The 14,921-nt window shown below is 40.4% G+C and overlaps 1 long non-coding RNA gene across 1 annotated transcript; it reads left to right on the top strand.

Moving 5' to 3' along the window:
* Positions 1 to 3,402: 3,402 nt before the first annotated feature.
* LOC117152289 lies at positions 3,403 to 9,325 on the top strand. Its single transcript, XR_004462627.1, has 3 exons — positions 3,403 to 4,075; positions 4,255 to 4,406; positions 7,234 to 9,325. It is a non-coding gene; the product is annotated as an uncharacterized LOC117152289 (long non-coding RNA).
* The last annotated feature ends 5,596 nt before the right edge of the window (positions 9,326 to 14,921 follow it).

Raw genomic sequence — 14,921 nt, 5'->3', positions numbered from 1 at the left:
CCTTAGCTTTCCTCCGCCACAGCATCGTCTCCGAACATCACTGATTTTACATCCTTCGAACAGTCAACATCCTTCGACCGGGTTTACACCCGAAGATCAGTCAGTCTCAATCAAGTATCTCGTCAAGCGGTCCGCAATTCGAATACAGTGAGTCGACAAATCCATCAGTATACGCGATAATCCGTCTAGAGACTCAGGTCGCACTCATTCGTAGTCATCTCATAACAAATATTCATTTCGTGTACACCGAAGTTGTTGGTTTGTGAAAATATATAATAACCTGTTAGCAACAGCGTTATCTTTCATTTAACTACCCTTATTATCCTAAAAGAAATAAGGGATCGAGCGATTCGCGGCGTCGATTAGCAAATCGTAACGGGAATTTACGACTCCTGTTGGCGCGCTTCTTCGAGATCGCGTCTCCCTGCGAACGTGCGAAAACAACGGCCTATAGATAAATTTCCACAGAAGATCGCCTCATCTTGAAGATGTCCTAGTCAGTGAGCATGTTCAATCAGGATAATATAATACAATTTATTTAGACTCGAGACATGAATCGCGAAGTCTTAACGATACAAATGAGACAATTCTAGCGGTGCATACATACCAAACCGAGAAACTCTATTCCACGAAATTCACGTTATCCATTGTTACAGAACGAAAGGAGAGGACAGAGTTGAGAATTTTTCGAAGGTCAGGGCGATCATCGTAATAGGTAGCTTGCAAATGAGGACAAACGCAAAGAAAACTTTGTTAGCAACCTGGTTATTAAATTTAACTTCCACCAATTTACTGGCTAATCGCATAAATAACGGAGCAATTTCAAAAAAAAAGAAAAGAAGGAAAATGAATCTGATGGCATTTTAAAATTGTCCCAGTGTTATATATCCTATTTTATATCTCGAAATAACTTTTGAGACAATTACTTCAAGAAAAATTGCATCTTTCCTTTTGTATACCCGTGACCTGAACACCGCTGTTACGATGAAAATAGAATTTAGTGAAGCAAAAAATTGAAAACAAGGGTAGGAACATATTACTGTACCATTGAATATAAATGTTATTTTGGATTACAAAGTCTAGAAACAAAAAAGCTATAAGTAGATTGTTATTGCTGTTTCTTGTAGCCTTCAGCTAGAGTTGCACACCAAGGTTACCTTTTTTTGGTCATGTCGTTTGCTATAAATGTATGAACGTGCTCCATATCATATTCTATTGTATTGTAACATTGAGAGAGTGAGGATCAGCATACACTATACCTGTACTTACACGTATACCTATACTTATTTCAATATATTTTTCTATTACAAATTCATCCACTCGTTCCTCTATCAGTCAACCTCAGCAATAACTATAAAATGTAGAGTAAAATTTGTTAGTTTAAGGCTCGAAGAAATTTTTATTTCCACGACTGCCTGCGAGCATTACGAACGCAAACAGTGGAAAGTCCTGCTATTTCATCACGAGTAAGACTTTGGTGCTCTAGATTCAAGAATAGGAGAGCGTCGTGGAGGCAAGTTCCCACGGGATGGAAAGCTTTGTGTTAGCCCGTACGACCTTACGCACCGCGTGAAATTACATAGCGCTAGCAAACGCCTTGTGTCGGGCTTATAGAGTGCAGAAAACAGCCGCGCTTTGATGTTTCTTCCCTTTGACTTATTTCTCCGTCGACCTTTCGTCTTTTCGTGATGAATCGATGTTCGTCTTTGGAAACGCGGTCGAGAGAAAAAGAGAGGACAGATTAGACAAGGTCGAGCGCAATTGCCGAAGGAAAGAAAATTCTCGCCGTGACGAACGACAAGAACGGGGCAAGTTTTCCGCTCACGATTCCCACAGACTTCATTCCGATCTCTTTGGTCAGAAAATGCGTTCCAACCTGGTTCAAGGAGCTTCGAGATTGCTGTTACCTTCCTCGTGGATTGGCTCTCTGACGAATTAGATTGGTAAGTACCTTTCATTCCTGTCACGAGCTGCTTCTCCTCGCTCCTCCGCGTCGCTCTACACACTCCCATGGCGAGACAATCGCGGTCAACGCCACCGACATTCCCGGAAAAAATATAATAAACTCGCGTCGAGAGTGCCGTTGCTCGGATCTATCTCGTGCCAGTGTTCCTTGCCGGATATATCGCCGATTTGACCACGTGAATGTTGGTATTTTCCTCGCGAGACAAGCATTGTCGCGGGAATTGTACTTCCTTTCGTTTGTTTGATCGTGCACGTTCATTAAAAGCGAGTAATGCAAGGGAAGCACGTGACTTTTTTACAGGGGAGAAATTTCAAAACTTAGTACGTCGTCGATTTTTGCGACGCCAAAATTTGCGAGCCGTTTCAAACTTTCGAGTCTTATCGAGACTGTGTTATTATTTTGTTAAAAAATTATTTGATAAGCTGCACTGGAAAGTTTCTCAGTAGACTTAGACTATATGTGGTCAGACAATCATAGTCAATAAATTATTAAACGACACTACTGAAAGCGTGGAAATTTCTAAGTAAATATAGACAGTATGTAGCCAGGCGAGTGTCAGTGATCTATTAAGCAATACTACTTGAACTTTATACAAATTTAATAGAAATAGATACTATATATTCAAACAAGCGCGATTAGCAATTTATTATTGAACGATTTGTTTCAACTTCTAAATGGAAATAGACAATATATATCCAAACGGCGATTAAAGTAAAAGAATCAGTAAAAATGTATTTGTCGCGTTTATTTTCTGTCGTCGATCGCGTAAATGTTAATTTGAACTTTAAAATTTAGAAGTTTGGTTGGTTGAAATGTAGCAGCAACGAGAACAGAGATTCTGTAATTCATTCCTCGCTGTAACTATACAGCGTTGCACGTGTCGGTTGAATAATTAAGCGCGTACAATTCATTTCGCTCTAAGTCCACGGCCGTGATATTTTCAATTATTTATAATAATTATTTGTCAATTTTAACGTTGCAATAGCAGAACATCTCTTGGTAATCGAGATTCATTAGCGCTGGTGCAACCGTACACAGAGTTGTACATGTCGTTTGAATAATTAAATATATGTAATTCGTTTCGACGTGCGCTTGCGACCACATTATCTGGAGGTTGTTATCGCGCGCACGCGTGCGTACGACAGAGCGAACGGTACACACGAATTTTTCCTAAGTATTTATGCATATGGGTACAAAATGAAGCAACCAGACGGCATGGTATAATGAGTAAAAAGTGCTGTTGAAGATGAGACATTAAAAATACTGCTGGCCGACGGTGACCCACTCGGACCGTATTTGAAAAGGGCGACAGATATTTCGTTCGAGAAAAGTACGGGCGGATGAAGCGCAATTAAGCGTATTTAATTACGATCGATGCGTTTGTCTAGCGTGAAAATATCACCGGGGAAAACTCTATTTCGGTTTAATTTCCCGACACCGAGTCGCGAAAGTAGACGCGTTCTCGGCGATCGCTGGCGGCCGCGTTAATTAACTCGTACTCATACGCGTACTAAAAATAATTCGTTTTGTCGCGACGAAACTCGAAGTTAATCAAACGATATTAGATCGAAGCACGCCGAGAGATTAAACGGATCAGCGCTGTGAAAACGGGCGCGAATGAAAATTACGCGGAAATTATGTAAAATAATGGGAAAGTACACGAGGAGGTAAAATTCTCGTCATCCGTCCGACTAATTTCGATTCGTGCTACCCGCTCGACAAAGCGACTCTTTGAGGAACACGAAGAAAAAAAAGAGGAGAATTCCTTTCACACTTATTCTATCGTCTTTTGATAGCCTACGGTTATTCACTAAAGACACTTTCGTCTTTCGTTCTTCAAATACCGGAAAGAGCTACATGAAAAACATTTCGCTCTTTCAATCTTCTCAACATTATTAAAAAACTGATTTCACGTCGACGACGACGCCGACGACGGTGGATACGAGCAAGAAAACGAGCGATACTCGAGAGTGGAGTCAAGATGACGAGACAGCCGCATTATCTCGCGGCACGAACGTAAACATTGACACGAATTTTTGCAAGCTTCGCCGTGGTGAACGAAGGAAAATCGTGAGCGTGAACGAGGCGATGCAAGACGCAAGGGCTGCGGTACGTAAGTAACTCGGTTATGAGCCATCCATTACCTTGTTCAACTCCACCGGCAATGCTCTTACCCCTGGTTGGCTGGCCAAGACCCTCGCCTCCGTTACCGTCCCAACCCCCGCGTCGCATAACTCTCTGATGCCCTAAGTGCACCGGCGTGAAGGTCCCGCATACACTGTTTGCAGAGTTACCCTTCAACGGCGTCAAAGCAGCCTCTTCACCAGCCGACACGATGCCCACGTCCAACGGTGTAATTCCACGAACAACCAGAAACAGCGCGGTGTCCTTTTTGGCTTTTAACTACAGTAATCAGAACAACAAGGTTTTATGGAAGAAGGTTGAGAGAAACACTTTCAGTTCGTGTCATTTCTGGATTATGTCTATCGTTCCTGAATATTACACGTGTCATTTAATCGCTTTGTTGGATTTGTTATTAATTCGAAGAATTATTTCAAACGATAGAGAATTGGAATTGTGGAGAACTAACGAGTATTGGTAATCGATAGATGATCGTTCCTTGACAATACATAGTATTAGGTATGTGCTATCTGTTACTCTGTAACAGTTAAGTTAAATTTAAGTTAATAGTTAAGTTTAAGTTTACATGAATAGTTGGTAAAAAATCTCCGCTACTCTGATTATGAGTGTTTGACCTAGAAACTGTCGAAGGCTATAGGTGAGAGAAAAGCTAAAATCCTTGGAAAAGATTAAAGGACGTGAAGAAGATCTTTAGCCGATCAATTTAAGCGATACCTTTCGTGTCAACGTTCGTGTAATCAAGCTTGAAGCAACGAGCTGTGCAAGTTTCATGGAGCAACGGACTAGCGTGAAATATTCATGCGATACCCGGAGAATAGATCGGACATTCCGTGGGGAGATAAATTCAAGTCGAACAGCGCAAGTCGCGGTCAGGTTGCCCTCGGTGCCCTCGGGGAGTTGGCTCATAAATCAAGATAACAAGCTGATTGATCAAGTAAATATAACGCGTCATTGATGAGAAGTGAAACCAAGAAATATTTCAGAAAAACAGCAACACTTTTCAATTATTTTCCGTACCATCTCGCTTTTTCCAAAATCTTTTCTTATTTTTGAGATTTACGTTTTATAACCGCTGATTGTTTCATCTGGAAAAATTCAAACAATATTTGCTGTCGACCCTGCAGTGCTCTTACATCATTGATAGTAATTATTTTCAGTCGTTTAATTTTTCATCGCGTTTATTGCCCTTGGAAAAACAAATTGCAGAGAGTTTACGTTTTAATGCGTTTAATTAGTTTCAGTTTAGAATTTATTCGGTTTCTCTAGGAGCTAATAGGTCGTTATTATTCCATTAAAGTAAGTTTCAGGCAACTTTGACGGGTCCCATTCTTTAGCCGTGATTTGTTTCACAGCCGGGTCCTCGCCGATATATTTCCGCGGGATCGGAGTTTTTCACGCGCAACAGTAATCGCACAGTGGCTGAAAGCTACAGAATTGCAACAGTTCGATTTTTCCTAACTACTGAACGTTCCCAAATCGAGCGATCCGCTTCCCATTAAAAGTTGCTGACCCCCAAACTATTCTCTTTAACCCTTTGCACTTCTATATCGAGTGTGACTCGACATCAATTTTTATCTCGGGGGCTCCTTTGTCGAGTCCTACTCGACATTCTTTCATGTCCACTTTTTTTGTGAAACGTGCGAAAGAAAACGAGGATTGCACCCTGAAAATTGTTTCGAGATACATCATACAGTTAAAAATTACAAAATACAACAATAGTGTGAATAAAATTGGTATTTAAGTGAATTTGTTTCTTCCTTTATTTATTTAAATTGTCTTATTTTTTAGTTAAAGTAAATTTCAAATAAAACACTTAAAAGCGTTGGGAGCTACTGGTAACGAAATTGAAATAAAATTCGGATTGCAAAGGGTTAACGGCGATCCGTTGCGCTTTGAATATTTCGCGAATCTCTTACAAAAGATTCTGAACTACAACGTTTTTCCAAATATTGAAATAATTCCAGGTATTTCAACATTAACAATAAACATCGAACTAGTGAAAAATATTGCAAATTCGAAGGTGGAATAATTTCTGCAATGTCACAAAAACAAAACTACAGATTAAATCTCAAAATATAATACCCAGAAGTGTGCAAACTTATAACACAACTGATAGTGAATATTTTTATTTCGTGGAGAATCTATGAAAGATAAGAACTCGAAATATTTGCATAATTCGCGAGTACAATTCACCGAGTTAATGCACGGCTTTCCATTGTATCGCGGTGTGAATTACATTCCCCGCAAAACTCAGCTAACTTTCGTCCGACAGATTGCTCGAAAAATTTCGCTCGCGCGAGTTAAAGTGTAAGCTTTTCGGCAGACATTGTGCAACTCGATATTAATTCCTTTCAAAACGTGAAGTATATAAAGATAGCCTGTTCACGTGGTGAAATGCTATTCTGTCGCGGCGGTTCGATGTATTTGATTCAAAAACTTGTTGTTTCACATGTTGCGTAGCTACAAGCTTTGCCATACAATGTATGAAAGCGCGTGACAGGGTCGATATTATCCTGGCCACGACACGGCTAACAATTTTCTGCGAGAGTAATGGAAAACATCGACACTTATTGGTCATTTTAGCAACGATTCCCCCGTTTTTCACCGGTTGCAACCTGTTTTTCATATGGCCAAAACTGTCGTGTTACGCGACGACGAGCCATCGAAACGCGTGAAACGCTGGTTGTGCTTTTTTCCGTACCCTATTGACATTAATTCTGGAAACGCTTTGTAGGATGCTAAACGTTGATCGGGAAAACGATACTGTATCAATGTATCGTTTATTGAAATGTAGCAACGTATTATGATTAGACTGCGGATTTTTATGTATTTTAGAGGCGCATAGAACGCACATAACATCCAAAAATGTATATAATATGTAAATATCTAGATATTGAATAAGTGAGACAAATCTTTGCCTAAGTCTTACCTTTTTAACTGCTTGTATAAAAATATGAATTTGCGTGAATATCCGTAGACTATTTATGATATAATCGAAAATTTAAACAAATAATCGTATTGAATGATTACAAAGATACGAATACTTCTATGGTCCACTATATGGACATTTATCACGATGGAGCTTCGAAAAATACTGGCCAATGGATATGTGCAAATCTCTACAGGTTGAAACTATTAATCAAACTCGCCCATAAGATACAACCAGGAACCTTGGAAGAACGAAGAAACCAGGACAGAATAGAAGAGTATCGAAGAGGAACAAAACGACGATGGAAATGGAAATGGGGAGGAAAGTGACTGGGAATTGAACCAAGTGCGGAAAATGGATTACGCGTCAGATGAAGAACCAGCTGCGAACGAGTAGAGGAATGAAAGGGTGACAAGTTAGAACGCGAGACACAACGAATCGCAGATGCAACGTGGAGAAAATTTGTGATACCGTCCCGTGTTAGAAAATTGGACGAAGCAAGGAGACGAAGATCTCGAAAGACGAGATATAGATTTAGAAAGGTGCGAAAGAGAGAAGGAAAAATGACAGGAAGAGGCAGAGGGTAACTGTATAGGACCTTAAAAGGTTGGAAAGGAAAGGGTAACAACGAGAACGAGGGATGAGGTAAAGAAGTAACAGAAGGGGTTAAGAAGGGGTTAAAGCGTGGTGCGCTGGGAAAAAGAGAACCCCGAGAGAAGAGGACAGAGAACGACGGATAGTTAGAAAAAGGGTGAAGGGCAAGAATTACGATGGAAAAAGGATAGAAAGCTGTAGATGGTGGAAAAGGGGGAATAGGTACAAAGAGAAAGGTGAGCGATTGGTACGAGAGAAAGGAAAGATTGAAAGAGAGGGGTGGTGGAAAGGGGTTAGGTTAGGTAGGAAAGAGGAAAGTGACAGCGCGTCGGAAGAAATAAGCGGAAAATAGAGAAAAGCGGAGAGAGGTCGTGATGGCCGTAGTATAAGTCGGCAATTTCTCGGACGCAGGAGCAAGAACTTTTAGCCCGTTAATTTTATGCAGACGGAGCTTCCTCTGGTTCTTCCTCCGTTATTCCTCCGTTCAATTCGACAAGGGTTCAGAGCACGGGAAGGGTAGAACGGAACAGGAAAGAGCATGCTACGTGGAAAATGGCTGTGACCGCTAATCCAATCGGCTTTCGCGAGAATTAAGGCTGCTCTTTTCTAGCGTCGCGTGTGGATCCAATTTGGCACTTAGGTAATTAACGTTGCCTACGAGGCGGTCTGACAACGAACTTACGCGCGTAATTAACGCAGTCGCGTAGGCTTAAAGCGACATTGCATTAACGTACGAGTTCGACCTGTTCGACCCGATGGATGCTGGATCTCGTGGATAGATGACGTGTTAGGATCTGTCTGGAAGGGTGACAACTACGAAACTTACGACAGGATATTAGCTATCGACGTATGAAAACGTGAATGCTAAAATTTCTTTAAGTCAGCGTACTCCATTCGACTCTTAGCACGTAGAAGATAAAATTCGTTTGTCAAAAATAGGAATTTTGTGTATCATGCAACATCGAGGGAAAAATTCAAGGGACCCGGTAAAAATTTGTCTTCGCTTACGACGCGCACATACTCGCACGCCTGCCGCGAATTTCCCGCGGATTATTTCGGATTAAGCGACCAACTTTTAATTGCATTGTATTTTGCGATGGAATGTTTAATCAGCGACGGAAAACGCGAAACAACGGCACACTTTTCATCGACGCTCGGTAATGCGCTTAGCCGAAAGTAATCAGAAAGCAGGACGTGCGTTTTCGTCGGCTTTTTCGCCGGTTGCTTGCAACTGAACACTGTATAAAGCAGTGTGCAAACTGGCGCCGAACCACCGAATTTTTTATGAAGAATCCCAATGAAAAAAGAAAGCCGGGTATTTGATGAGGTACCACTGGCTGTTATTGTTCATAACTAACTGGTGAATTGCTGTTGAATACCGGGATTGGGAGAAATTATAAACCGTGTGGATATTAATTACGTGCAAAATTGCTTGCACAATGATTTCTGGTAATCCGAGACGGAGGAATAATCCGTAAATATAAGTTGAATTTATATGCACCGTTGTTCGTAAGTATTAGTATATCTGCATTTTATACGCGTGACAACAGGTTCAAATAATAGAAATAATTCTTATGGCAAATACATTGTTCCCAAATAATTCTCTAATGTAAACCTCGTTAAAAAAATGTTGAACGATTTAAATACAAAAATCCAGAGAAGTTTGTATATCCAAAATTTGAAATTAAATAACAGCAAATACGATAGAAGCATTAATAATTTGAATGTCAGAATTGGTTAAGATAATGGTCTAAAAACGCAATAAATATAAATAAGAAAAACGTAATTAAATCTTATTACCATAAAGATAAGATTTATTCTAAAACGTTCAATATATGGATTCTTTGCTTACGTAAGATTACATTCATAATCTCTGTTTGATCTGGGATTACAAGAGAGGCTATAATTCAAGCTTTTACCAACTCCCTAACAATATTTCAAGTTTATCTTATTTTCTGTAAACGCGCCACTGTGATACTTATGAAGAGAGGTGTACGCTTATTCTCATGCATCAGTGTTGTACGCAGAAAGGTAATTCGTTTCCAAAGAAGAAACTTTTTGACAAGCTACCGATATGTTGTATCCGCCAGTGATTCTGTTATTGACCTAAGAGGAGCATCGTGCTTCTTGTTTGCTCTAAGGATTCCTGCCGGTGTATGTTATAGGAAAGGACACAAAAGAGAACGTCAAACTGACTAAAATATTTCTCCAACTTCCTGTCGATAGTCGAATCTTTCTACTTTTCTTTCAACTTGAATTTCCACGAGTCAAGTTATACCCTCTTACTGTCACATTTTCAAAACGATCACAAAGACATCGACATTGAATGGAGACAGCTTTCCTTGCCGATATAAATTCTTCTCGAATAAACTCGTAATTTTGTTTAGATCCTGTTACGTCGTGTGAAATGGTCCGCGCGATGTCCTCCATCGTCTGACCGTCAAGTCCCAAGCCTTATTAGGAAGACCCTCGGTAAACCTAAGGCCCCATCATAAACCGAATCCTATTAGTTTGCAAGAACCTCTAATCCTGCAAGTATTTTCGGTTTATAGCTGGCATTTAAAACAATACATAGGTCTACCACGTTGGTAGGAGGCTTCCTCCGCATACTCTCAGGCATGAACGTGGGTCATAACCAATCGACATCGCGGTTCGTTACCCTCACTTTTACTAACGAAAAGTGTGAACAACGAATCCGCGTTCCTCGTGCAAAGGGCACACCCACATCGAGCTTTCTTCCATCATAACATAGGAGCGACAAGTCAGTTTAAATCCAGTTTTTACACCAAGTTAAAGTCTAGTCAAGTCTAAGTTTACAGCGAGTTACATCCAGTGTTACATCGAGTGTACATCGGGTCTAGATCGAGTCTATATCTTGCGCTCTAGTCTATCTTCAGTCAAATCGCAGTCAGTCTAACTCAAGAACTAGTTACAGCACGACTCAAACTTCTGGACTACATCATTCATGTTGCGCCATGGACTAAATGTAACGTAATAACACGCACTTTCTGTACGTCACAATTAGCCAGTTTATCGAAATCGGTTCGAAGTTTTAACAACGTCTATCATACTTCAGTTTGGACATTGATTTACTCGAAGATTCTAAGACTCTAGCAAGAAGAAGAAGAATCTGACGAACTCAATACATCGCAGTAACGAAGTATGTGTCTATAGAGGTTCTTGTGGGTGTACGTATTGCAGTCTTCGAATAATTCATTCGAATACGCATCCAGAGCAACTATAACCTAAACTTTGATCGATCGTCGCTTTACGCTTTGATCTTTACGCTTGAAACAACCAACCGATTTGAGAACAGAGATTGTATAAGGCGTAACAGGAGCGACGCAGTTCGGTCTCGGTCCGGTCGGACGTCGCGACGCTGCATAATTAAGATTTCTTTATCATCGCATTTGAATGCAAGAATACCCAACCGCTGGGCCCTTTTGTTCGTACACACGGCCAGAGAGTGGCGTTATCTCGCGGCCTCTAAATTTTCCTGAGTTACAATCGCGAATTCAGTCGGGCCCCTCGTTAATTAGCGACCGAAAGAAGAATTGCCGGAGGACTCGTAAATCAAGAACAATGCCGGGAAATAGCACAGTCGACAGGAATGGCTGCGAGCCTCCGCCAACGCCAGAATATCCCCGCTGTCTCCAACCCTCTTTTTCTCTCAGTTTCTCTAACTCCGACTCCTTTGACTCTCTCTTCCTCACCTTGGCAACTGGTAACGCGAGTTTAGCCAAGAGAAAAAAATTCCTCTCCCGTAAAAACGCGGCCAACACATCAGCAACCAAGACATTGGAGTGTCGCGGAGCATTTTTGAGTTCGCATAAAATTTAACGGGAGCTTTCATTTCCACGTAATCGGCCGATTCCATTCTTCCATTCGTCTAGATCCCTCTGATCAACCAGAATAATCCGGCCGGGCAATGACGGGGATTTTACGAACTGGAAAGCAGCCGGAAACCATGGGTCAAACGAAAATCTACCGATTTCTAACCGAATCTAGTGAAAACGCGAAACAAGTGATTTTTTCCAGAATATTTCGCGTGTGCGGTTAGAGTGACACGGTGCAGCGTTGAAACGGTCATCTGAAGTACGAAGAGTGTTCAATTTTTCGCCTCCTTCCAAAAATAACTGGCCATTCTCTCCTTTTTTTGTATTTTGCAAGCGACGAGATTTTTACCTTTAGGATTGTATTTGTTAGGACAAAGTTAGTTCAGAGAAGATATATGAATCTTCTAAATTCAAAAAATGGAAAGCGTAAAATATTGTAGAAAAAATTTAAAATTCACTCAGTGGGATTTTCTATTCGGCAAAAGAAATGTATTTTTACTGTACGCGAATTTTAATTCATTTCTGTATTTCTGAATAAAACTCTATCGAGAATGCCTGTTTAGTGAGAACACTGTGATACACCGATCAAGTTATTTATTATTTATAAGCCTGGAACAAAATTTTTCTACCTAAATCCTTCTTACTTCTTTTGAGTTAAAAATTGAACTGCATAAGAAGCGTCCATATATTTTTCAAATTCCGAAGTGTAACTTTCTTTTGTACGATTCGAAAACTTGATAAACATTGCGTTTCGAACTTTCACAGAAGTTGGAAGAATTATACAGAATCGCAATGGTTTCGTTCATTCTCTCGATATTCTTTCCGACCAATGCACGAAAACTCGTTTCCAGCGACATTTTACAATACACGTTTACAGCACCGGACTGGTCGGTTATGATTCAACGTATTCGGTTCAGTCATCAAAACGAACTCGATTTCCCGCGTAATCGAAATTCCATTTTTTGTTCGAGAAAAATTCAAAACGTTAATGAACAGTGCATGTATATTTCCATTTCATTCCTTTTTTCTTTTCGAAAGATACGTTTGAAGATCGCACAGGAAAAACGGGACAAATCAAGTTTTATTTTTGTTTTTACAGAGGAACAGTTTAAAAATCTAATAAGTTATAATAGAAATTAACGTTAATCCCGTGTTACCAAAATTGTTCTTTTATTTGATCAAACACAGTATACTTTCCTACATTCTTCATACTTTTAAGAACATCACTCGTAAAATATTAGAATAGCGAAAATATTTAAATCTTGTATATCCGAACAGCTATACATTGGCTTCTACAAAATTCGTCAAAATATATTCCTTCTTGGTCATAAAGTGACATCAAAATAGAAAAATTAACCAGGACGTTCTTATTATTTTTTTCACCTACGGTTTTCAAATATCACTATATTTTTCTGTGAACATTCTTTACTTCGTTTTAAATATTGGAGTCAATTTAATTATTTAATTAATATAATGTGGAGAAATGGAACGCGCAAATAGCCGCGAGATGTTCGCACGAAACGGTGTTCGAGCAACGTTGTTCAAGCGCCACTTATACTGCGCAAGATTGATGACTGCTTTGGGATTCAATTTGCGTGTCGTTTAATTACGGGGAAGTTCAGGAGATGTGTTGCTGCAGCAGCGATCGTGGAATTCCGTGGTACGTTTTAAACTACCTTTTGCGTCATTGAATTAACGTGTACCTCGGTGCTACCTTTAAAATTATTTTCTTCAATTTACAAAGTCCGCCAACACTCTATTACATTGTTGAGGTTTTTATTTGGAAACTCCGCATTATCTCTCGAAGAGTCACGAATTTCCTATCAAAATGTCGGAAACTGATGACAAATCTTTTTACTCAATTTACAAAATATTATCCTTAAGATCGAAGAACCGAGACCCTCTTGAAACATTGCATTAATATTATTATTAATATTAGTGAAATTTTACTAGCCGGGAAATATAATCAGGAAGCACGAGTTTTCAGTAGATTGCAAAAGAATCCTGATCAAATATCGAACAAACTGAAACCTCTTACATAATTCCATTAACAATGTTCATGGAATTTTTCATGTTACAAATTGTTAATTTTGATAAATATTCTTACACAACGATACCAAATTTGCTAAATAAATCAAACGAAGTTTCACAACCAAATTTTACAATCAAGCTATCTGAGAAGAGTACTTTGACAATTTAATATGCAACCACGTATTAAAAACTACTGTACAGATCATCCGATTACCCTGTTCAACGAAAAATTGTAAAATTATAATAGCGAAATTTATAACCTGTAACCTGTCGCTTGTCAGTTCACCAATATTATTAGTTGGCAAATTATCACGCAGGAAGACCCTGGACGTTACAAGAGCACGAAGTTAATTTGGCCGACGTAATTCCCGATAGATCTCGAACAAGTCGAACAGTGGACGATCAAGAGTCGGAGATACGCGCAATTAGCATCGCGCCTAGAATGCCCAGACGGTACTGCATTATTTGTACCGTACGGAAGAAGAGGATATTGGGAGTAAAGGACAAGTAGGGTTCATGGTGAAATGCACATCGATCCGACCGCAGTTGGATTGCCAAACCGCCGACTGCATTGCAGCCCGTCCATCGGGTAGTCCGCGTCGACGCTCGTGCCGTGCTCGCGCCATGGGAAATTTAATTTCCCAGGCTACGGCTCTCGGATACACAAGCGCCGCCGGCTATGATCGCCCCCTCCCCTCGCTCTGCTGCGGCCTGCGCGCGCCAATATTCCACCGAAACACGCGAAAAGCGCACAGCCCGTGATTTCGGCCGAGACCGCTCGGTTTCGCCCCGCGAAAAACTCTCTAATGGATAACCGGCCCGTTTCAAAGCTACGGTTACATTGTTTGCGTGGGGGATGATCGCGTGTAATTGTCCGAAAATGAGATCTACGATTCCGTTTCGTGTTACATTGAGACTGAAAGTAACTAAATATTTGGTTAAGAGAACAAACGAGAAACGATCGTATGAAAATACATAGTGGTTCCGTATGGGAATATGAAATTGTATAATCAATGTTGCTTTTCTCCGTTTTCTATTACGTGTTGTCTTTTTTCTACTTTTGGTCAATTGAAAAATAAAAAATGTATTGAAGAGTAGGATAGCAGTACGAAGTTGCCAGGAAGCAGACTGCAACGCCCTTTTGTATCGGCTGCCTGTAACAAGCAGCGAAACGCGCGTCGAATGTCACGTACGGTGAATTTGCAAAAGCAACGAGGACACGGTTGATCCTGTGAAGCCGTTGATAACGCAGATTCTGGAACGAGCTTGCGAAGCTACCCTCACAGAGGGCGAGGTGTTCACGTTTCGTTAGGGGTGGTTTCGCCTGTTGGATCGATAGAAACTGTGTTTGAATTTCGCGCGGAACTCCGTCCACTCTTGGCTGTAGCCGATTAAACATTTATCTTGGAATATTGTATCGCTT

This window comes from Bombus impatiens, unplaced genomic scaffold, assembly GCF_000188095.3.
Source record: "Bombus impatiens unplaced genomic scaffold, BIMP_2.2 scf_1002, whole genome shotgun sequence".
Classification (NCBI taxonomy): Eukaryota; Metazoa; Arthropoda; class Insecta; order Hymenoptera; family Apidae; genus Bombus; species Bombus impatiens.
This window is presented reverse-complemented; position numbering and strand designations above follow the sequence as displayed.